This window comes from Triticum urartu, chromosome 5 (genome assembly GCF_003073215.2).
Source record: "Triticum urartu cultivar G1812 chromosome 5, Tu2.1, whole genome shotgun sequence".
Taxonomy (NCBI): Eukaryota; Viridiplantae; Streptophyta; class Magnoliopsida; order Poales; family Poaceae; genus Triticum; species Triticum urartu.
Genome location: NC_053026.1, coordinates 113,678,401 through 113,701,664, shown reverse-complemented (window position 1 = coordinate 113,701,664; position 23,264 = coordinate 113,678,401). Strand labels below are relative to the sequence as shown.

Here is a 23,264-nt window from a genome sequence, read left to right as displayed (position 1 = left end):
CAAATTATGCTATTGATATTTTGAACATAGTCTTCCTTTTCTAACTTGAAATTGGATAGAATTGATAGAACAGTTATCATCTTTGTTTATACACATGTCATCTCTCTGCTTTGTTTCAGGGTGATATGCCTGATGGCATGCACAAGTCTGCTGAAGGCTGTGAGACAAACCCAACATATATTGCAGCAAAGAAGGCAAAACATCTTGAAGATAGCGAGACAACCCCAAAGTCTTGTCTTGATGCAGTGTTCAAGTTACTTGAGACTAACAGTCAGACAAGCTCACAGAATTCGTTGTCTGAATCAGTTCGACTTCTTCAGTCCCAAGTTCTAGCAGAAAGGCATTCTGCAACTCAACTTCGACTTGAAGTCCTATCTCTAAGAAAGATTGCGGAGAACACCAATGGGAACCTCATCGCTAAACAGCTACACCTGGAAGCTATGATCGACATGCTAGGCCGGTCTCACAGCCTTGCTCAGTAGCTTGCGCAGTAGTTCCCCCGCAAGGCTAACCTTTCTTGAACTGTCTTGGAAGTGGTCTCGGTTCAGTACTATTTTGTTACGCTGCAATGGTGCCCAGTTTTTGTAATCTGCTTCTTCTTTGCGCTTTATGATCACTGGTGGCGAACTTTGATGCCCAGTGGATGTAATATACCTTAAATCCTTTATTGTGTAGTGTAGGTTTATTCTTAGTTACTATGTCGTAATTTCTTTATTGTATAGAGTAGGTTTGTTCTTAAGTCCTACTAGTTACGCAACAGCCCGAAATGAACCCCGGCCCATGATTGTGCGAACCAAATCACGGGCTTTTAACAGGCCAAAATTGTCTGGGTCCTTGTTTTGCCCAATCAGATATCGGTTGCGAGCAGGCCGGATGCAAACCGGGCGTAGTTAGGCCGACTATATGATGGGCTTTTAACAGGCCGAAATTAATATAGGGCCGAAACATTAAACGGGCCCTTAACAGGCCAAAACTAATATCAGGCCGAATTACTAAGTGAGCCTTTAGCAAGTGGGCCCAAAAGCATAGTGTCCAGTTGATGGGCCGAATCTGATATGGGCCATAATTGAGCCCAAAGCCTCTTAAAGGGCCGTAATTTGGCCCGGAACGTGGTAGGCTTTTAACGCAGCAGATCTCATATGGGCCACTTTTAGGCCGGGAGCGTGGCAGGCCATTAATGGACCGGATCAAATATGGGCCGGCATTTGGCCCAAAACATGGCAGCCAGTTAATGGGCCGGCCTACTAGGGTCCTTAAAATCTTGTGGGCCTACAGCTGGGCCGGCCCATTAATGTTGGCGAAATCTCGTGGGCCTTTAGCTGGGCCGGCCCATTATGACCCGCAAGAATCTTGTGGGCCTTCACCTGGGCCGGCCCATTATGGCACAAAAAAATCTTGTGGGCCTTTACCTGGGCCGGCCCATTATAGCCCGCAAAATCTTGTGGGCCTTTAGCTGGGCCAGCCCATTATGGTCCACAAAATTTCGTGGGCCTTTAGCTGGGCCGGCCCATTATGGTCCACAAAATTTCGTGGGCCTTTAGCTGGGCCGGCCCATTATGGTCCGCAAAATCTTGTTGGCCTCTAATTGGGCCGGCCCATTTAAACTTGTTGGGCCGTGCCACGTGTTGACGTATCATAGGCGCCTTCTATCCAGTGAGTGGATGACATCTGTCCCGACGATGAGCCGACATGTGTTTCCTCTAGCCAATGATGATTTTACACATGGAAAATCCCCATTGGTCGGGGCTATTAACGGGTTATCGGATCCAAAACCCGACCCGATAGCTTAATGGCATTCTATTACGGTGGATGCCACGTGTCGGTCACCCTTGATGGAAGCACTTCTGTGACGCGTGATTTATCGTCATGGAAGTGGACACTTCCGTGATGATAATTTTGGTAATGTCATGGAACACTTCTACGACAGCACAAGTATGACTATCTTGATTCTGTCATAAATTTGTCATGGATGTACATGCATGACAAAAAAAGCGACCTACTGTGACAAACACGTATCATCACGGAAGTGTATTTTTTTGTAGTGATGTGGCGTTTGCTTATTTCTCATTCCTCCCCAACCCTCTTCTCCATCGATCATGTCGCTCTCCGGTCGAGTCCATCCTCCTGCATGCCTCATTTGAACATTCCACCGAGTATCATTCGCATGTGGGCCTAGACCATGCTTGAATTTCCAATGTTTATTTGTAATTTGTCCGGCATGCATACAAACAAATGGTTCGTTTGAAGTTTCACTTTGCCGCCACTACGTGTCGCTTCGCGTCTTAGTTTTGACATCCCATTCGGTTCACGCCCCGACAGATGTTGACGAGATCGATTGATGTTCAAAGATCAATTGCGTGTCGTGCAAGGAGATAAAGGTTTGGTCTGTTTCTATGATAGAAATGACCCGCGGGGGGGGGGGGGGGGGGTGGGGGGGGGGGGGGGGGGGGGGGGGGGGGGGGGGGGGGGGGGGGGGGGGGGGGGGGGGGGTCTGTGGGGATCAGAGGGAGTATATTGTACATTCATAAGTGAAACGAACGTATTGTACCCACCCTAGTCCTCTTTCAATCGATCTCCAGACCCCGAGATGAAATCAAGAGAGAATGAGTGGGGGCATGTGTGATACCTAAGGCGGATTCAAAATTTTGATCCGGTGATCATATCATCCGCAAATCATATATAAAGGGTATTCAATGTTCGTTTCATTTTTGAACGTACAATATACTCCCTCCTATCCTTTCTAGTTCACATATAAGTTTTATGTATAGTCAAAGTATCTCTACTTTGATAAAAAAAAGTATCAACATTCAACAACGCCCAATCAATATTGTTAGATTCGTACGTACTCCTAGATTTGTACTCAAGATGGTTTCCAATTTGTTTTCAACCACGTGAATGTGCTTGTTCTCGCGCATGCTCTTCCTACTAGGATTTCGCCACGTATAGCCAGTCCAATGGTAACTTTTTTAAGCTCCCTGTCCAATAGTACTAGTGGAGTACTGACAATATCTGTACTAGAGTATGCAGTGCTCATAGTTGTACTCCCTCCTTCCATTTATATAGGGCATATGTGGAGGAGAGAGATGTGAAAAAGTAAGGGGAGTGAGCTCTCATGCAAGAGCCTAGCTATATATGCATTCCTAGTTAAATACATACAATAAATATGAAGAAAGAGATGGAGAGGAGATGGAAAAAAGTACTAATACAATAGCCAACCTTATAAAAAAATTTGCGGGTGTATGAGTGCATATAATAGATGATGGCTATAGATGACATGGCAGTTCCTTATAGCCATCGACTGGCTATATTATTAACCATGCTCTAATGCATTTTTCAAAACCGCATTTGACTATTGACAAGATTAATAGTACATGAGATGTATAATCACTAAAAGAAATATGTCAACTTGTGACCTTGACTATTGGTCACTGAAAGGTCATTATTTTTCATTTGCGACCTTTTTGTGACCAAAAACAGAAGGTCAAAAGCTGGCGGTAGTAAACTGTAACTAACGACCTTCTCTGTGAGAAGGTCGTAGACGTTTATGACCAAAACAGAAGGTCGTTGAACCCATGACCTTTTGTTTTGGTCACTGGCTGTCTGCACATGCCACGTCGGATATGACGTGGCAAAATTGTGACCAACTGGAAAGGTCACTGACAAGATTCAGCCCGGTCCAGTTCAACCGTCTTTATGTGCCGAGCCCATTTATTATATATTTTTCAAGCAATTTGTGTCAACTACATGGGCCGAGCCCAAGAATTCAGCCTTTTTATTTTATAGGACTTGGCCTTATATGATTCATTTATTTTTTGGGCATCGAACTTTTTGTAGTCCATTTCAATTTTGGGCCTCCATAGCAAACATTCACAAACTTGACGAGCATTGTTCCAGCGACAGTGAGATACAAGGATTTCAAACAAGCATGTATCAAGACCATTTTATTTCTTTCAACGCGAAAGTATTCCTTAAACAGCCATGGGTACAACAGTAAGTGCATTCAACAATCCATCATCAATCAATGAACAAACTATAGCTACCAGCAGCAGCCTCCTGAAAGACTAGGAGGTACTACTAAGGAGCTAAACTAACAACAACCATCCATCATCAATCGGTGACACTAGCAATGAGCGAAAGCGGCGACATTTCAGAGACCCCCTCCCCTGCTGATGCTTTGCGTGCCGCATCACAAGTCCCCCTACATACAACAAGTTTTCAGATATTCAGAACAGAACATGTTGAGCAGTTAGGGGATCATGGGGAAAAAGTTGGTGGATGGATCAGGATGGTCTCAGATTGCTTTCGTCGTCCTCGTCTCTCACCTCATACTGGGACTTGTCAGAGTCGTCGGACGCCTCTCCTGCCTGAAACGAAAACAGGGATAGGCACGAAAGAGCATGGATCAATACCACAATGTTGTGTTAATATCACATGTCTATGATTCTGATGAAGGTGTTTGACATGAATGTTATACCAGTGGGTTGTTGTAGGTGTCAATCTTCTTGGTGTACTTGGCCTTGGCAATTAGGGAGCCTTCTCCTGCAATTCATTCAAACAGAGGAGATGTTAATGTGGTGCAAGGCGATAGATTCTATGATAAGTATTAACAGAAGAAGAATAGCTGAACAAATCATGCGAACTGGCATGGCGAATTTGGAAACAAATTCGAGCAGCAATTTGAATCGATGAGCACAAACTATACAAATTCTAACAAGACTACAAGGCTACAAACATTTGAACATAGCAAACCATAAATTTGAACAACCATTGAGAATAGGAAGTAGATCGACAATTACACATCGACTAAATTCTAAATATCACTAACCAACTGGGTCAAACAATACCCAAATGACACGGTGCGGCTATACGGAAACATGGAAACCAACTCACAGTCCGCCAAAATTTCATCGCATCACCAAGCAAACACTGAGATCAAGCAGAAGAGACCAACACCGAATAGAGCAGTAACAGAGAGGGGATGGGGGAGCGGGTAACTTACAACATCACTCAAGATACTTCCACTTCTCACCACCGTCCTTGCCAACCTGCGATTTGAACACAAATCAGGACACATGATTTGAAAGGAAAACTATCACAACACCAGTTTGAATAAGAACAAGGAGACAAGAGTGGGAGCAAAGGGAACTGGGATGCTTACCATGAAGACATGCTTGATGTTGGAGTCCTTCCTGAAGTTGTCCCTGCGAAAACAGAACCAAAACGAGCCCAGTCAAGACGTGTCACCATGCCACAGAAACAACACGAATCAAACCACAACAACAAATCAGATCCGGGGCTCATATGAGGACTAAGACGGTGCTCAGAGGGCGCTTGGGCTTGTTGGAGTCCTTCTCGGCCTTGCTCTTCATCACCACAAGTCTGCATCGCCACAAAAATAATAGCAGCAAAGCAAATCAGAACCCGACACGAAACAACATCAGGAAAACACAAGCAAAACCACCGTGGGAAATGAGTCCATCACCTAAAACCAAGCAGACGATAACACTGAGTAAGAAAGACTGATGAGAGGTGCTGGTTTATCTAAAACCATTTCCTCGATAACACTCATTTCCATCTAAGGTGAAATAAACATATGCATGACAAGGTGAAATAGTACAAAGAAAGCACTCATCAGGTAGCAGTGCATACAACATCCCTGTTTTTCTAGTAGCAAATACTCCATTGTTTGTTAGCAGTAGTAAAAACTATATAAATCCATGTTTTAGTAGTAGCAAATACTCTGTGTTAACAGTAGTAAAAACTCATGCAGTACCAAATTCAAAAAAAATTGTTGTAGCTAACAGAAGTATGGAACAATTGTTAACAACTCGAGTCAGAAAAGGTAGAGTGTCTCTTAAGAGAGACACAACTGATACTGATCAAAGATAATAACAAAGCACAAAAATAAACCGATCCATAAAAATCTTGTTTCTGAACATCGGCATCAAATCAACAACACTGAATTAACATGCATTAAAGGGAAGAGCTAATACAGGGCAGGTATATGGGTATCAAAACAAGCAAGAAAGGAATGACAATCTATTTTAAGTACTTCAGGTTTGAGCCATTATTTGATATATCAGGAGAATTATTGCAAGGATCACAAGCTTTGCTGTAAATAGGTTGTAACCACATTATTTGATATCACACTGTAAACCATCGAATTACAAAAGAAACAACATGAAATTGTTGTTATGGCCAAGCAGAAAAAATCTCCTACTAATAAACAGTGATATATCAGGAGAATTATTAAAGCATAGAATTATCCACAATGGCCATATGAATAGAGGCATGTGCACTGGCTAGGAGGATCAGAATACTGGTTTGGTTTCTCTGAAGAGAAATAGCGCTCAGCATGTTCATTGCCAATCATCTGGGGAAAGGATCACCATATCCTCCAAATCGAATGTCACATTGAAAACAAATATAATGTTGGAGAATTTGAGAATGTGTAGTAAATCACTTGGAAGAATGTGTAGTTAGTATATTTGAGAATGTTGGAGAAAACAAATTTTTTTAATCAGTATATTTGTAGCATTGACAAAACTCCTTTAGGCAAGACTACACATCAAAAACAAATATAATTGTTCGCAGTACGACTACGAACCAAGTTGTACCGTTACGCAAGACTTCTTATCAATGGCAGTACCTACCAAGTTGTACCGTCAACAGCAAGTTGCATCAGAGAATCACAGAAATCGCACTTAGGAACAGTTAATGATCTACACTGCCACGAGTCTCCTAGTAGAGCGTAGTGGAACCCCTGTAGTTATACTTGGATCTCTTTGAGCGCCTCGACGCGCTTCCTGACCTTGGGCTACAAGCTCTCGAGCATGTCCTAGTGCCACACCACCAATCCTTGCAGCGTGTTCTGCACAACCACCGCACCGAATTAGCACAACTAGGCCACATAAACAACCCAGAGCCACCCAAATGAATGAGGAACAAAATAACACAAAAGCGCTGCGGGAAACCTCACCTTAATCGACTCGACCAAGTTGGCCTAAGCTCTCGGCGCTGAGCTCAGGAGTTCACGCGCTGAGCTCTGCATCGAAACCACCACCAGCGAAACCAATAAGACCTTACGCCCCATCAAAGGCAATGCAAGGGGGGAGCGGGAGCGGAGAATGAACCTGCGGCATTAGGGACGGCGACGCCGAGGGCGGAGAGGTCAAGGGTATCCTTGTCATCGCTCATGGCCACTGGAGACTCGGGCTCCTTCCTCCTGCGCGGGCGATAGCGAGGGAAGGCTGGGTGAGAAACCCTAGCGGCGGGGCCATGGCCATGGCCGCGGGGTAGAGTTAGGCTTGAGCTGGCAGCTGCTGGGTTGGATCTGGAGGCCGGCGGCGGGGCTGGTTGAGAGGAGGTCGCCGTCGGCAGGTGGGATCGGGGGATGATACGTCTCCAACGTATCTATAATTTTTGATTGCTCCATGCTATATTATCTACTGTTTTAGACATTATTGGGCTTTATTTTCCACTTTTATATTATTTTTGGGACTAACCTATTAACCGGAGGCCCAGCCCAGAATTGTTGTTTTTTGCCTGTTTTAGGGTTTCAAAGAAAAGGAATATCAAACGGAGTCCAAACGGAATGAAACCTTCGGAAACGTGATTTTCCCATCAGATAAGATCCAGGAGACTTGGACCGTCTGTCAAGAAAGCCACGAGGTGCTCACGAGGGTAGGGAGCGCCCCCCCTAGGGCGCGCCCCCTGCCTCGTGGGCCCCTCGAAGCTCCACCGACGTACTTCTTCCTCCTATATATATCCATGTACCCCCAAACGATCGGGGACGGAGCCAAAAACCTAATTCCACCTCCGCAACTTTCTGTATCCACGAGATCCCATCTTGGGGCCTGTTCCGGAGCTCCGCCGGAGGGGGCATCGATCACGGAGGGCTTCTACATCATCACCCAAGCCCCTCTGATGAAGTGTGAGTAGTTTACTTCAGACCTACGGGTCCATATCTAGTAGCTAGATGGCTTCTTCTCTCTTTTTGGATCTCAATACAATGTTCTCCCTCTCTCTCGTGGAGATCTATTCGATGTAATCTTCTTTTTGCGGTGTGTTTGTTGAGACCGATGAATTGTGGGTTTATGATCAAGTCTATCTATGAATAATATTTGAATCTTCTCTAAATTCTTTTATGTATGATTGGTTATCTTTGCAAGTCTCTTCGAATTATCAGTTTGGTTTGGCCTACTAGATTGGTTGTTCTTGCCATGGGAGAAGTGCTTAGCTTTGGGTTCAATCTTGCGGTGTCCTTTCCCAGTGACAGAAGGGGCAGCAAGGCACGTATTGCATTGTTGCCATCGAGGATAACATATGGGGTTTTTATCATATTTCATGAAACTATCCCTCTACATCATGTCATCTTGCTTAAGGCGTTACTCTGTTTTTTAACTTAATACTCTAGATGCATGCTGGATAGCGGTCGATGAGTGGAGTAATAGTAGTAGATGCAGAATGGTTTCGGTCTACTTGTCTCGGGCATGATGCCTATATACATGATCATACCTAGATATTCTCATAACTATGCTCAATTCTGTCAATTGCTCAACAGTAATTTGTTCACCCACCGTAGAATACTTATGCTCTTGAGAGAAGCCACTAGTGAAACCTATGGCCCCCGGGTCTCTTTCTCATCATATCAATCTCCATCACTTTACTATTGCTTTCCTTTTACTTTGTTTTTACTTTATTTATTTTGCATCTCTATACCAAAAATACCAAAAAATATTATTTATCATCTCTATCAGATTTCACTTTCATAAGTGACTGTGAAGGGATTGACAACCCCTAAGCGCGTTAGTTGCGTTGAGATATTGTTTTTGTGTAGGTACGAGGGACTCGAGCGTAGCCTCCTACTGGATACCTTGGTTCTCAAAAACTGAGGGAAATACTTACGCTACTTTGCTGCATCATCCCTTCCTCTTCGGGGAAATCCAACGCAGTGCTCAAGAGGTAGCAAGAAGAATTTCTAGCGCTGTTGCCGGTGACTCTGCGCAAAAGTCAACATACCAAGCACCCATCACAATCCCTATCTCCCGCATTACATTATTTGCCATTTGCCTCTCATTTTCCTCTCCCCCACATCACCCTTGCTATTTTATTCGCCCTCTCTCTCTCTATCCTCCATCTCTATTTGCCTCTTTTGCCCATTTGCTCTTGTTTGCTCGTGTGTTAGTTTGCTTGTTTGTCGTTATGGCTAGTTATTTGCCTTTTGCCTCTATGTCTGAAATTGGGGATACTATTGTCGATAATAATTTTGATGCTCCTACTAAAGAACCCACTAGCTCACATATAAAAAGATTTCGTGTTGGTAGCGGTAATATTATTGGAAAAGGAGTTATTCAAGATTTCTTTACTTGTGCCAGTGCTTTACCTTCTATGGGTAGTTCTATTCATCATACAATTAGTAGTCTTGCGGACGCTATTGCCATGCTTGTAGTTGAACTTGAGAGGCAATTCATGCACTTGCATCCTTCTATACAAAGGATTTACCTAGAATTTTCTAATATTGAGCATTCTTCTGTTAAGCGTGCCATTACTATATTTTTGGCTCATGAGTTTCGATTCATAATTAAAGAGGCCAAAGAAATCTTTGCACATTATAGGGTGGATGCTTGCCGTCCTCCCATAGAGACTATCCTCTTTGATCAAGAAGAAATAATACGTTTTCAATCTCTAGACTATGTTGCTTTCAATGAAAATCTTAGAAAAAGGGTTCCTACCAATGTTTTAGTTGATAGAATTTCTAAAATTAATGATGATTTAGCTATTCGAGATAATGAATTGGGATATTCTCTTGAATATAGGCTCACAAAATTCTGTCAAAAGAATGCTTATAATGATGAATTGGTTGTGCAATATGAAGGACCAAAGGAGGAACCTATACCTCCCAAGGTTGATCTTGGAGAATTTTGTCCCAACAAATTTAGCCCTTTTGATTACTTTTGCTTGCCTCAAAGAAAACTTGCTGCTGAACGTAGAGAATATGAAATGAGTTTTAACAATTTATCTTATTATCATGGCAATACCTAGATCTATTCTTGCTTCTTATGCCTAGCTAGGGGCGTTAAACGATAGCGCTTGTTGGGAAGCAACCCAATTTTATTTTTATTCCTTGCTTTTTTGCTCCTGTTTAGTAATAAATAAATTATCTAGCCTCTGTTTTGGGTGTGTTTTTTGTGTTTAATTAGTGTTTGTGCCAAGTAGAACCGTTGGGAAGACTTGGGGAAAGTCTTGATTGAACTTGCTGTAAAAAACAGAAACTTTAGCGCTCGCGAGAACTGCTGTCATTTTTATTTGGAAAGTGATATTTAGTTAATTCTTTTTTCAGATGATTAATAGACAAATTCCTCACGTCCAGAAATTTAGAAATTTTGGGTTCCAGATCTTGCGCTAGCTACAGATTACTACAGACTGTTCTGTTTTTGACAGATTCTGTTTTCCGTGTGTTTTTTGCTTATTTTGATGAATCTATGGCTAGTAAAATAGTTTATAATACATAGAGAAGTTGGAATACATTAGGTATAACACCAATATAAATAAAGAATGAGTTCATTATAGTACCTTGAAGTGGTCTTTTGTTTTCTTTCGCTAACGGAGCTCACTAGTTTTCTACTTTAAGTTTTGTGTTGTGAAGTTTTCAAGTTTTGGGTAAAGATTTGATGGATTATGGAACAAGGAGTGGCAAGAGCCTAAGCTTGGGGATGCCCATGGAACCCCCAAGATAATATAAGGACACCTAAAAGCCAAATCTTGGGGATGCCCCGGAAGGCATCCCCTTTTTCGTCAACTTCCATCGGTAACTTTACTTGGAGCTATATTTTTATTCACCACATGATATGTGTTTTGCTTGGAGCGTTGTTTATGATTTGAGTCTTTGCTTATTAGTTTACCACAATCATCCTTGCTGTACACACCTTTTGAGAGAGCCATACATGATTTGGAATTTTATAGAATACTCTATGTGCTTCACTTATATCTTTTGAGCTTTATAATTTTGCTCTAGTGCTTCACTTATATCTTTTAGAGCACGGTGGTGGATTTATTTTATAGAAACTATTGTTATCGCATGCTTCACTTAGATTATTTTGAGAGTCTTAATAGCATGGTAATTTGCTTAAAATCCTAATATGCTTGGTATGCAAGATTAATAATAAAACTTTCTTTTGAGTGTGTTTAATACTAAGAAAAGTTTGATGCTTGATGATTGTTTTGAGACATGGAGGTAATAATATCAAAGTCATGCTAGTTGAGTAGTTGTGAAATTGAGAAATACTTGTGTTTAGATTTGCATGTCCCGTAGCATGCACGTATGGTAAAAGTTATGCAACAAATTTGAAACATGAGGTGTTATTTGATTGTCTTCCTTATGAGTGGCGGTCGGGGACGAGCGATGGTCTTTTCCTACCAATCTATCCCCCTAGGAGCATGTGCGTAGTGCCGAGGTTTTTGATGACTTGTAGATTTTTGCAATAAGTATGTGAGTTCTTTATGACTAATGTTGAGTCCATGGATTATACGCACTCTCACCCTTCCATCCTTGCTAGCCTCTTTAGTACCGTGCATTGCCCTTTCTCACATTGAGAGTTGGTGCAAAATTCGCCGGTGCATCCAAACCCCGTGATATGATACGCTCTTTCACACATAAACCTCCTTATATCTTCCTCAAACAGCCACCATACCTACCTATTATGGCATTTCCATAGCCATTCCGAGATATATTGCCATGCAACTTCCATGATTCCATTCATCATGACACATTCATCATTGTCATATTGCTTAGCATGATCATGTAGTTGACATAGTATTTGTGGCAAAGCCACCGTCCATAATTCTTTCATACATGTCACTCTTGGTTCATTGCATATCACGGTACACCGCCGGAGGCATTCACATAGAGTCATCTTTGTTCTAGTATCGAGTTGTAATCATTGAGTTGTAAATAAATAGAAGTGTGATGATCATCATTATTAGAGCATTGTACCAAGTGAGGTATAAAAAAAGGCCATAAAAAGAGAAGGCCCAAAAAAGAGAGAAAGGCCATAAAAAGAGAAGGCCCAAAAAATGAGAGAAAAAGAGAGAAGGGACAATGTTACTATCCTTTTACCACACTTGTGCTTCAAAGTAACACCATGATCTTCATAATAGAGAGTCTCTCATGTTATTACTTTCATATACTAGTGGGAATTTTTCATTATAGAACTTGGCTTGTATATTCCAACAATGGGCCTCCTCAAGTGCCCTAGGTCTTCATGAGCAAGCAAGTTGGATGCACACCCACTAGTTTCTTTTGTTGAGATTTCATACATTTATAGCTCTAGTGCATCCGTTGCTTGGCAATCCCTACTCCTTGCATTAACATCAATCGATGGGCATCTCCATATCCCATTGATTAGCCTCGTTGATGTGAGACTTTCTCCTTTTTTGTCTTCTCCACATAACCCCCCTCATTATATTCTATTCCACCCATAGTGCTATGTCCATGGCTCGCGCTCATATATTGCGTGAAAGTTTATAGGTTTGAGATTACTAAAGTATGATACAATTGCTTGGCTTTTCATTGGGGTTGTGCATGATGATAGCATTCTTGTGTGACAAAAATGAAACATGACTAAACTATATGATTTTGTAGGGATGAACTTTCTTTGGCCATGTTATTTTGAGAAGACATAATTGCTTAGTTAGTATGCTTGAAGTATTATCATTTTTATGTCAATATGAACTTTTGTCTTGAATCTTTCGGATCTGAATATTCATACCACAATTAAGAAGAATTACATTAAAATTATGCCAAGTAGCACTCCGCATCAAAAATTCTGTTTTTATCACTTACCTACTCGAGGACAAGCAGGAATTAAGCTTGGGGATGCTTGATACGTCTCCAACATATCTATAATTTTTGATTGCACCATGCTATATTATCTACTGTTTTAGACATTATTGGGCTTTATTTTCCACTTTTATATTATTTTTGGAACTAATCTATAAACCGGAGGCCCATCCCAGAATTGATGTTTTTTTGCCTGTTTTAGGGTTTCGAAGAAAAGGAATATCTAACAGAATCCAAACGGAATGAAACCTTCGGAAACGTGATTTTCTCATCAGATAAGATCTAGGAGACTTGGACCCTCCATCAAGAAAGCCACGACGTGCTCACGAGGGTATGGGGCGCCCCCCTAGGGCGCGCCCCCTACATCGTCGGCCCCTCGAAGCTCCACCGACGTACTTCTTCCTCCTATATATATCCACATACCCCCAAACGATCGGGGACGGAGCCAAAAACCTAATTCCACCGCCGCAACTTTCTGTATCCACGAGATCCCATCTTGGGGCCTGTTCCGGAGCTCCGCCGGAGGGGGCATCGATCACGGAGGGCTTCTACATCATCATGCAAGCCCCTCCGATGAAGTGTGCGTAGTTTACTTCAGACCTACGGGTCCATAGCTAGTAGCTAGATGGCTTCTTCTCTCTTTTTGGATCTCAATACAATGTTCTCCCCTCTCTCGTGGAGATCTATTCGATGTAATCTTCTTTTTGCGGTGTGTTTGTTGAGACCGATAAATTGTGGGTTTATGATCAAGTCTATCTATGAATAATATTTGAATCTTATCCGAATTCTTTTATGTATGATTGGTTATCTTTGCAAGTCTCTTCTAATTATCAGTTTGGTTTAGCCTACTAGATTGGTTGTTCTTGCCACGGGAGAAGTGCTTAGCTTTGGGTTCAATCTTGCGGTGTCCTTTCCCAGTGACAGAAGGGGCAGCAAGGCACATATTGTATTGTTGCCATCGAGGATAACAAGATGGGGTTTTTATCATATTGCATGAAACTATCCCTCTACATCATGTCATCTTGCTTAAGGCGTTACTCTGTTTTTTATCTTAATACTCTAGATGCATGCTGGATAGCGGCCGATGAGTGGAGTAATAGTAGTAGATGCAGAATCGTTTCGGTCTACTTGTCTCAGACGTGATGCCTATATACATGATCATACCTAGATATTCTCGTAGCTATGCTCAATTCTGTCAATTGCTCAATAGTAATTTGTTCATCCACCGTAGAATACTTATGCTCTTGAGATAAGCCACTAGTGAAACCTATGGCCCCCGGGTCTCTTTCTCATCATATCAATCTCCATCACTTTACTATTGCTTTGCTTTTACTTTGTTTTTACTTTATTTATTTTGCATCTCTATACCAAAAATACCAAAAAATATATTATTTATCATCTTTATCAGATCTCACTTTCGTAAGTGGCCGTGAAGGGATTGACAACCCCTAAGCGCGTTGGTTGCGTTGAGCTATTGTTTTGTGTAGGTACAAGGGACTCGAGCGTAGCCTCCTACTGGATTGATACCTTGGTTCTCAAAAACTAAGGGAAATACTTAGGCTACTTTGCTGCATCATCCCTTCCTCTTCGGGGAAATCTAACGCAGTGCTCAAGAGGTAGCAGGGGAGAGGATTGGATCGAATCATGGGAGCCAGCCCCCGCGGCGACAACCCGCAGGAACAGCATGCGGCGACAACCCAGCCCCTGCACGGCGGCGAGGTTGGTCGAGGACGAGGGAGATGAGGGGAGAGTGAGGGCGGCGGTGGAGGTGGGTGGCGGCGAGGTTCAGAGGGGTGGGGGGGGGCGACGAGGGGGACGAGGGGGATCTGCATCGGGGGAGAGGGGAGAGGATCTGAGGGGGGAGAGAAAGAAAGAAACAATGGAGGCAGGGGGTGGGTGGAAAATGTCCATGATGACAGACCTAGGGTTTCGGCTCGGGTGGGTTTGGGTCGTTGGATTCGGAAGCATCTGACGGTGGTTGCTGCGTGATCCGCGTGATATGCTCATGGTCCAATCAGAACGCAGCAAACCATTTGATGACCTTATGACCATATAAATTGGTCGTTATTGATTGAAGATAAAAAATTGCATTCCATTTTTCAGTGCTCAAAATGAGTATTTTTGTGAAAGTCCTATCAGATATTTGTTCAAATGATATCATATTTTGCACAAGTTTACATCGTGGATTTGCAAACAATATTGACAAAGGGAGTTTTTATTTCCTTTGCATGAAAAAACAATTTTCCATTTTTCGAGTGCCAAAAATAAATTTTTTCTGAAGGACCTACCATATATTTGTTGCAAAATTGGACCTAATCAATTTTATAAAATACTAGGACATATTTAATGCACAATTGACAAAATGGTTGGGTGTCAAAAGTTTTGATCCACCTCTGGTGAAAAAGACAAATTCCCGCCGATTCAGTAGGAAGCGGGTCAAATTTGAACTGCATCTGCCTCATAGTTTGCTCTTTATTTTTTCCCAAAAATCATTTATAGGTACATAATTACCTATTTAATCAGAGAAACATCAAAAAATTTCCAAGATTCAACCACTGGCTAGGAACGGTCAAGCCCGCCGTTTTGATCGCATTTTGAAATGGGCATAAAAAATTCAAAAAAATCAAAAAATTGGAAAACCTTCGCACTGTGTCATTATATGTGACCAAGTTTCCAGGAAAAATAATAAACTTGTAATACCACAATTATTTTAAAAAAATGTTCTCAGAAATGAGCTATCATGCGTGAAGACTCATGGCTTTCAAGCCAAATGATCAATCTTATGGCCACATTCATGGCATAGTTTGTTCAAATGATCTCATATTGTGCACAAGGGTACATCTTGGATTTCCAAATAATGTTGCTTAAGGGAGTTTTCATTTTCTTTTCACGGAAAATACATTTTCCATTTTCTGAGTGCCCGAAATGAGTTTTTTGTGAAGGACCTACCATATATTTGTTGCAAAATTGGACCTAATCATTTTTATAAAATACTAGGCCATATTTAAAGCACAATTGACAAAATGGTTAGGTGTCAGAAGTTTTGATCCACCTCTGGTGAAAAAGACAAATTCCCATCGATTTAGTAGGAAACGGGTCAAATTTGAACTGCAGCTGCCTCATAGTTTGCTCTTTATTTTTTCCAAAAATCATTTCTAGGTACATAAGTATATATTTAATCAGAGAAACATTAAAAAATTCCAAGATTCAACCACTAGCTAGGAACGGTCAAGCCCGCCGTTTTGACCGCATTTTGAAACGGGCATAAAAATTCGAAAAAAAATCAAAAATTGGAAAACCTTCGCATTGTGTCATTATATGTGACCAAGTTTCCAGGAAAAATAATAAACTGGTAATACGACAATTATTTTAAAAGAAGTTCTCGGAAATGAGCTATCATGCATGAAGATTCATGGCTTTCAAGCCAAATGATCAATCTTATGGCCACATTTATGGCATAGTTTGTTCGAATGATCTCATATTTTGCACAAGGGTGCATCTTGGAATTCCAAACAATGTTGCCTAAGGGAGTTTTCATTTTCTTTTCACAGAAAATACATTTTCCATTTTCCGAGTGCCCGAAATGAGTTTTTTTGTGAAGGACCAACCATATATTTGTTGCAAAATTGGACCTAACCAATTTTATAAAATACTAGGACATATTTAATGCACGATTGACAAAATGGTTGGGTGTCAAAAGTTTTGATCCACCTCAGGTGAAAAAGACAAATTCTCGCCGATTCAGCAGGAAGCGGGTCAAATTTGAACTGCAGTTGCCTCATAGTTTGCTATTTATTTTTTCCAAAAATCATTTATAGGTACATAAGTATCTATTTAATTAGAAATACATGGTTTGGTGGCGAGACATAGAGGTTTGGACGGTGGCTGAGGGCCCCAACTCTAGAGCGCGTAAGCTCGCATGCCCGCCGCGTTGTCACCGCGTTACCGTGGCGTTGCCATGCGTTATGGGCGGCCTAGGAATGTCTAGTGGGTTGGGCACTCCCCAGGTAGGTGCTAGGAGGATAATTACAACATAAGATTCTCACGAGGAGACCGAACTATGCTCAAAGATGAATTAGCAGCCAAGTGTTTGATTAGCGGTACGGGAAATGCACATGGCCAATGGGCGTGAGTTTTGGCTGAGGAGGATCATCTATTAAGAAGAATGTGTTCACATATTTTCATCTCAAAAGGAGGATCCTAGGTGGTACTTCCTTCACAATGCTTCTAGGTGGACAAAAACTTTGGAAATTCGCCGAGGAATATTTACTGGGAAAATGGAGCTTAATTTCATCATGAGGCAATGATTTGGATAGGAAATAGTGCCCAAAAATTTGAGGGCAATCAAGACTATATAAATAGAACTTCCTTCACAAAGTATTTTATGAACAGAATAGGAAAATGAATATTGTTGAATTATTTTTGAACTAGGCAAGGAAGGTTTTTTTTACATATTTGACACAAATATGACCCAAAGAATTTATGAGATTTTTTGGGAATTTTGGAAATGACAGAAATATAGGTTGCTTCACAACCCGGGGCAAAAACTGACACATGGACATGACACATAGGCAAAACTGATGAGATGGCGCCTAGTCATAGCAACCCACCACAATTTACAAGGTTATGACCATCTATATTGGTCATGATCAGCCAGAAATAAGGCAGCGGACCAGTGCTATATGCTTTATGTCCATTTCGTGTAAGGAAATTATGACCTTTCTGACCAAAATGGTCATTATAGTTTAGGGTTTGGAGCCCCCCGAACAGCTTTTGACCAATTGGTCTCAAATGGTCATAGATCTATGACCAATTCTTCCAGGGTCACTGACAGAAGGTCACTAGTTGACATATTTCTTGTAGTGAATGTGAAAATTATATCATTGGAAGCTCCTTTCACATATGTATCCCTGCCTTACCCTCCATTTCGGTCACTTACTGGCGGACCCCATGCTTGCTAGGCCTCGCATATCAGTTACTCAATGGGCTCGGCCACGTTAGGGGATCCTCAACGTAGTATACTCCCTCTGTTTTTATTTACTCCACATAAAATGACGCGGGCGGGGGAGGGGGAGGGACGTCGGTTTGCTCTCAACTGCAGTCCCACAAGCGAGCGAAAACGCAAGACAAAGCGCGTTCCATTCGGTGAGCGATGTGGAGGTTCCAGCGTGTTGGGCTGCAACGCGAACGCGACAAGAGCGATGTACAGTCAAAACCGATTGACTGGTCATCACCGGAACCACTATTCACACTAGAACCTTCGCTGCTCGGCCTACGCCAGCCACTGCCCTAAAACCACACCTAATCTCCAGCCCCTTCCCCCACCTTTTGATCCCCTAGCCCGCATCAAGCGTCCCCTAGTTCGCCAAAAAGCCATGGTGCGCCGCAAGATCACGTACTACAAGATGCTGATGCCGGAGCACCGCGCAGAAATCGCGGCGGCGATCGGCGCCAGAGACCTCCGTTCCCAAGCTCGCTTTGCGGCGGGCCAATCCCCGAGTTCTCTGGAGCCAAGCTACGAGGAGGAGGAAGCCGATCCAATGTTCATGGCGGAGTTCGTGACGCGGAAGGCCCCCGATGGGTATGATATGATGGATGTCGACTTCGTGCTGGCGTCCGAGTCCCCCATGGTGCAGGCGGACCAGTGGTTCAACCTGGCGATACTAAAGGAGGACCCGAACGCAGAGGCTCAACTCAACGCGGAGCGCGCGCATGCCGCTGCCATCGAGGCTCTCCTGCAGGCAGAACCGGATGTCGTGGATGTGAACCGGGCAGTGGAGGCTCAACTTGAGGCGGAGCACGCGGATGCCGCTGCCATCGAGGCCCTCCTGCAGGCGGAACCGGATGTCCTGGACTTGAACCGGGCGGCAGAGGTTCAACTCAACGCGGAGCGCGTGGATGCTGCTCTCATCGAGGCCCTCCTGCAGGCGGAACCGGACGTCCTTGACTTGAAATGGGCGGCGGAGGCTCGACTCGACGTGGAGCGCGCGGATGCCGCTGCCATCGAGGCCCTCCTACAGGAGGAACCGGACGTCCTCGACTTGAAACGGGCGGTGCTCTCGTCCATGCAGAGCGCCCGCACGCTCCGCGTGAACGAGTAGCTGGAGGCCGAGTACAACCATGGTGCAAAGACACACGTCGGCAGCTATGGCTGGTTCGCGCCGGCAGCCAAAGACGACGAGGCCATCTCGTTCCGCGAGCAGTGATAGTTTTTCTTTATGTTGTTGTTTTTATGGATCTTTTGCTGTGTAGTAAAAACATATATTGTTATGCAAGTGCCTGACTTGGGTCAGTCTACCATTTCAGGCGGTTGGATGAATATCATACGTCTCCTAACCCATCTTCCTCACCTCTTCTTCTTCCCCAATAGACCACCACACGGGCCGTATGGATACTCCCCAACATGCGGTTGGATAAACATACTCTATGAACAAAAATTATGTGTCAACGGTAGGATGGCTGATTTTTGTTTGTTCACATGCGACAGCACATGTCGTTCCCTTGGTTGGGTTTGCGGCGTGCATGAGCGACTGTGCATGTGAGGGTGCGGTGCTATCGCGGCGTGCAGGAGCGACCGTGTGAGGGTGCGGTGCGACCGCGACAGCCGTGCGCAAGTGTAACTCCTTTTCATTTTGAAAACTTTAGGCAAGCTTGGCAAAAATGTGTGGCGAAGTATGGCAATGCAAGGCCTAGACCCAAACAGGATAAGTACGTAGTACTACATACTAGGAGTACTAGTGTTAAAAAAGAAAGGTAGGGTTTTCCTTCGCGGGATTAATCAATACAAATCCTCGTTTCACGTGTCAATTAATGCGTATTTTTTTCTCCAAAGCCCAAAGAGCTAACCATCTCACTCCTCATCGCTTGATTAATGCAGCGCCATGCAAACCAACCTTCTCACTTCCGCATGCATGCAGGGGATATTAATGTCCTTGGTTGCTAGTACGAGGCAAACCCCATCAATTTTGCCTCAATTAGTGTTAGTGGCCTTTTGCAAATTGTAATTTTGAGATACTGGCCTTGTGTACAAAAAAATGGAGGTAGTAAACATATTTGACTTCCTTCCCCATTGCAGCGACATCGATGATATCTCAATGTTGTGGTTTGGCGAAGTGCGTTCGACGGAGAACACCATTGAGGGAGACCACGGTAAGTTGTTCACAAGTGCCGCCTGCAAGCCTAGACAACCGCCTTATTTGCATCCAGGAAGTCCATTGAACCAAAGGACGTGTAAATGTACTAGTACTACTCGTACACAATAGCGTCGTCCGTCCAGCTTACTGCGGTGAGATGGTTTCTCGAAGAAGATGATGGATAAGCAGAGTCGGCGAAGAGTGAAATGATGGTTGCTTCATCCGTGCTTTGTGATTTGACGCCTCACTACTTTGTGATTTGTGATAGAAGGGACAGGGGATTAGACTCTGTCCTCTATACTGTACATGCGTCCAAGCACGGGAGAAAGAGGAGAGACATTGCATTTTTCGATTCCTTCAATCAATCAATCAGGGACCTTCGGTTCCATCCTTTTGGCTTTGGCAACACCGTCCACAATGGTTCCCATGATGCAAAAAGCTATTTTCACATTTGGCTACACATTGTGGATGCCCTTAACCGTACCACTTGGTTTTTCTCCTGTGTGCTATCTATACAAATCTCAATTATATTGATCTAAAAAATTATAGAATCAAGATTAGTAGAAAGGAGGTGATTTTGCCGCACGGATGGCGGGGGAGGTTTCTTATTTTTATGGGGCGTTGTCCTGGCGGTTTACTAACATGCGGTCCCACGTGCCACGTGTCAGTGCTTTACCAAGCCGATCCGCTTCCCACATGAGGCAGAACAACGGCAGAAGCAGCACATGGTTAACTTGAAGAAGATGAGGGGGAAGCGGATTCAGCAACAGGTGAAATGATGGTTGCTTCGTCCCTCCAACTTCTTTTTTAGCATTATTACTTCGTCCCTCCAACTTAACTGCGGGAAAGGTGCAGCTTTGTGATTTGACGCCTCATTGCTCATTACTACGCCGGCGCCATGACTGGGTGCTTCACCCCAGCTGCTCTACACTGTATTCCGGTATGGCACATGGAACCGATAGCTTAATGCCCCACATGTCGGCGAAAGGGGCTAGAAGATTTATGAAAGCGAGCGCTCCACTCTTACGACGGAGGAGTACACGACACGACGGCCTAGTGAACTGTCACTTGTACTATATATAGTACTAAAGTTTTGCTGTTTCGCACGATCCATCGATACAAACCCGATTAAACAGGAAAGGGCGGGATTTTTCCCACGGGGTATATGATACTGGCCATACATTTCAAAGGCAATTTTAGTGTATGCAAACTGAATAATTAAGTAAGAATATGATATCTAGTAAAACTAAAAACACATATGATTTATTGTGCTAGAGTGTAGTAGTAGTGTTGTATTACATAGTTGTTAGATGTAACATGCGAGAACGTGTAGAGATGTAGTTTTGGAGGGCCTACAGAGAGAAAAGCGTAATATGTTCACCGAACTTCAGAATAAGCTGATTGCGGTCACTATATACGTTTTGCGGTGATTATACGGTCACTTGTTCACGGTTCAGCATTTGCACTCTGTTGACCGGCCAAATAGTCTGCGTGGCACCATGTTGACTAGTTAAATTGACCACGTTCCTTGTGGGTCCCACTTGTTAGTTCGCATAGGGAAAAGGTTAGATAAACACAAATTTACGCAGGCGCGACAAGACTCCACCCCGTGCGTGGGAATCACCTGGTTCTGTATGTGTCCGTCGGGGCCTGATGTGTGCGCATGCACGTGTAGGTTGAGCACTTGAGCGTGAGAGTGTGTGTTTGTCGTGTGGTGTACTGGTGTGTGCATGCATGCGTGCGTGTGTGTGTGTGAGTGTTGCGTTCATGCGTGGCTGCGTGTGTAGGTGTGAGTGTTGCGTGCGTGCATGGGTGCATGTGTTTGTGTGAGTGTTGCGTGCATGCAGTTCGTGTGCATGCGTGTGTGTGTGTATAATCACCACACCAGCTCCTGTGTTTAAAACAGACGTCTCAGCATATCAATACAAGGCCACCTTGGCCGTTGTGCCCGCTGTCATGACTTCGAACCACCGTCCAATATTTTTTTGTCGTTTGTTTTCATTCTTACTAGCAAGATGCTCGTGCGTTGCACGTAACATCAAGATGCATTTGTATGACTAGTTTATCTTGTGAGAGAAAAGGATGAACGAGGGAAGGCCTTATTTGCAAATGTGGAGAGGTGTGTGGGTACCTTTTTGCAAAATTTTCATAGTTTCTTTCCTATCTGTCAGATATAAATCGGACGGGCTATATTGCAGGATGGCAGGCACACCATCATCACCAACTCTGTTTTTCATAAGAGTGTATTTTATCCCTACTCTTATAAAAAGCATAGTAGGTGATGATCGTGTGCCTACCATCCTGCAATATAGGCCGTTCTATCTATATCTGACGGATATGAAGGAAACTATGGCAATTTTGCAAAAAGATACCCACACCCCTCTCCACGCTTGCAAACAAGGCCTTCCCTTGTTCATCCTTTTCTCCCACAAGATAAACTACTCATACAAATGCATCTTGATGTTCCGTGCAACGCATGGGCATCTTGGTAGTATTTTATAAGAGTGTAGATGTAGAGTAGATACAAGCCGACAGGTGGGCCCGATGGTAGTGAGATAATGTGATGCAACACTAGAGGTGCCACGTGGAGCGTTTAACTGGTTAACTAGTCGTGTCTTGAGCAAATACAGAGTTGTACGGTGAGCCCGTGACCGTAATGAGTGGATTCTGAAGTCCAATGTACGTATCGTGCTTTCGCTTCAAATACAATGATCGTCACTGTATATATTGCGAGAGAAAGATGAAACAAGCATGAATGTGCCGGGGGCTTACTTTTAGAGGACCTGGAGATAGTTTGTGTGCGTACATGAAAGGGGCATAGAGGGGGGTATGCGATGGAGAGAGAGCTGCTCTTCGTTTCTCTTTATTATGACTAACTTTATATATAGTATAAAAATATACAAATTCATAGTTCGGAATAAATATCATTGTGGGCACCATGCAATGCAAGCGTTCATACTCCTCCATATAACTTTGTAATGTTGTATATATGTAGAAATTCTAAAACATTTTTTTGGCCATACTTTATTCAAAAGGAATGTTGTATGCGAAATAAACGTGAAGAGAGGGCTTTTTAGATCAATGGGGTACGTGATGTAACATGTGTGAATGTGTAGTTGATGCATTTGGCAGGGCCTAGAGAGGTATGTGTGTGTATTACGTATTCAAGAGAGGCATGGATAGAGGGGCTGACAGGGGGCGTGGGAGAGATAGCACGAGAAATGAGAGTGGTCTAGAGAGAGAGATATGAATATGACGTCACGGCAAGAGATTCCCTTGAGTGTGTATAT

General features: G+C 43.3%; 1 pseudogene; it reads right to left on the bottom strand.

Moving 5' to 3' along the window:
- Positions 1-6,306: 6,306 nt before the first annotated feature.
- Positions 6,307-6,398, bottom strand: LOC125511761 (annotated as a pseudogene).
- Positions 6,399-23,264: the final 16,866 nt, after the last annotated feature.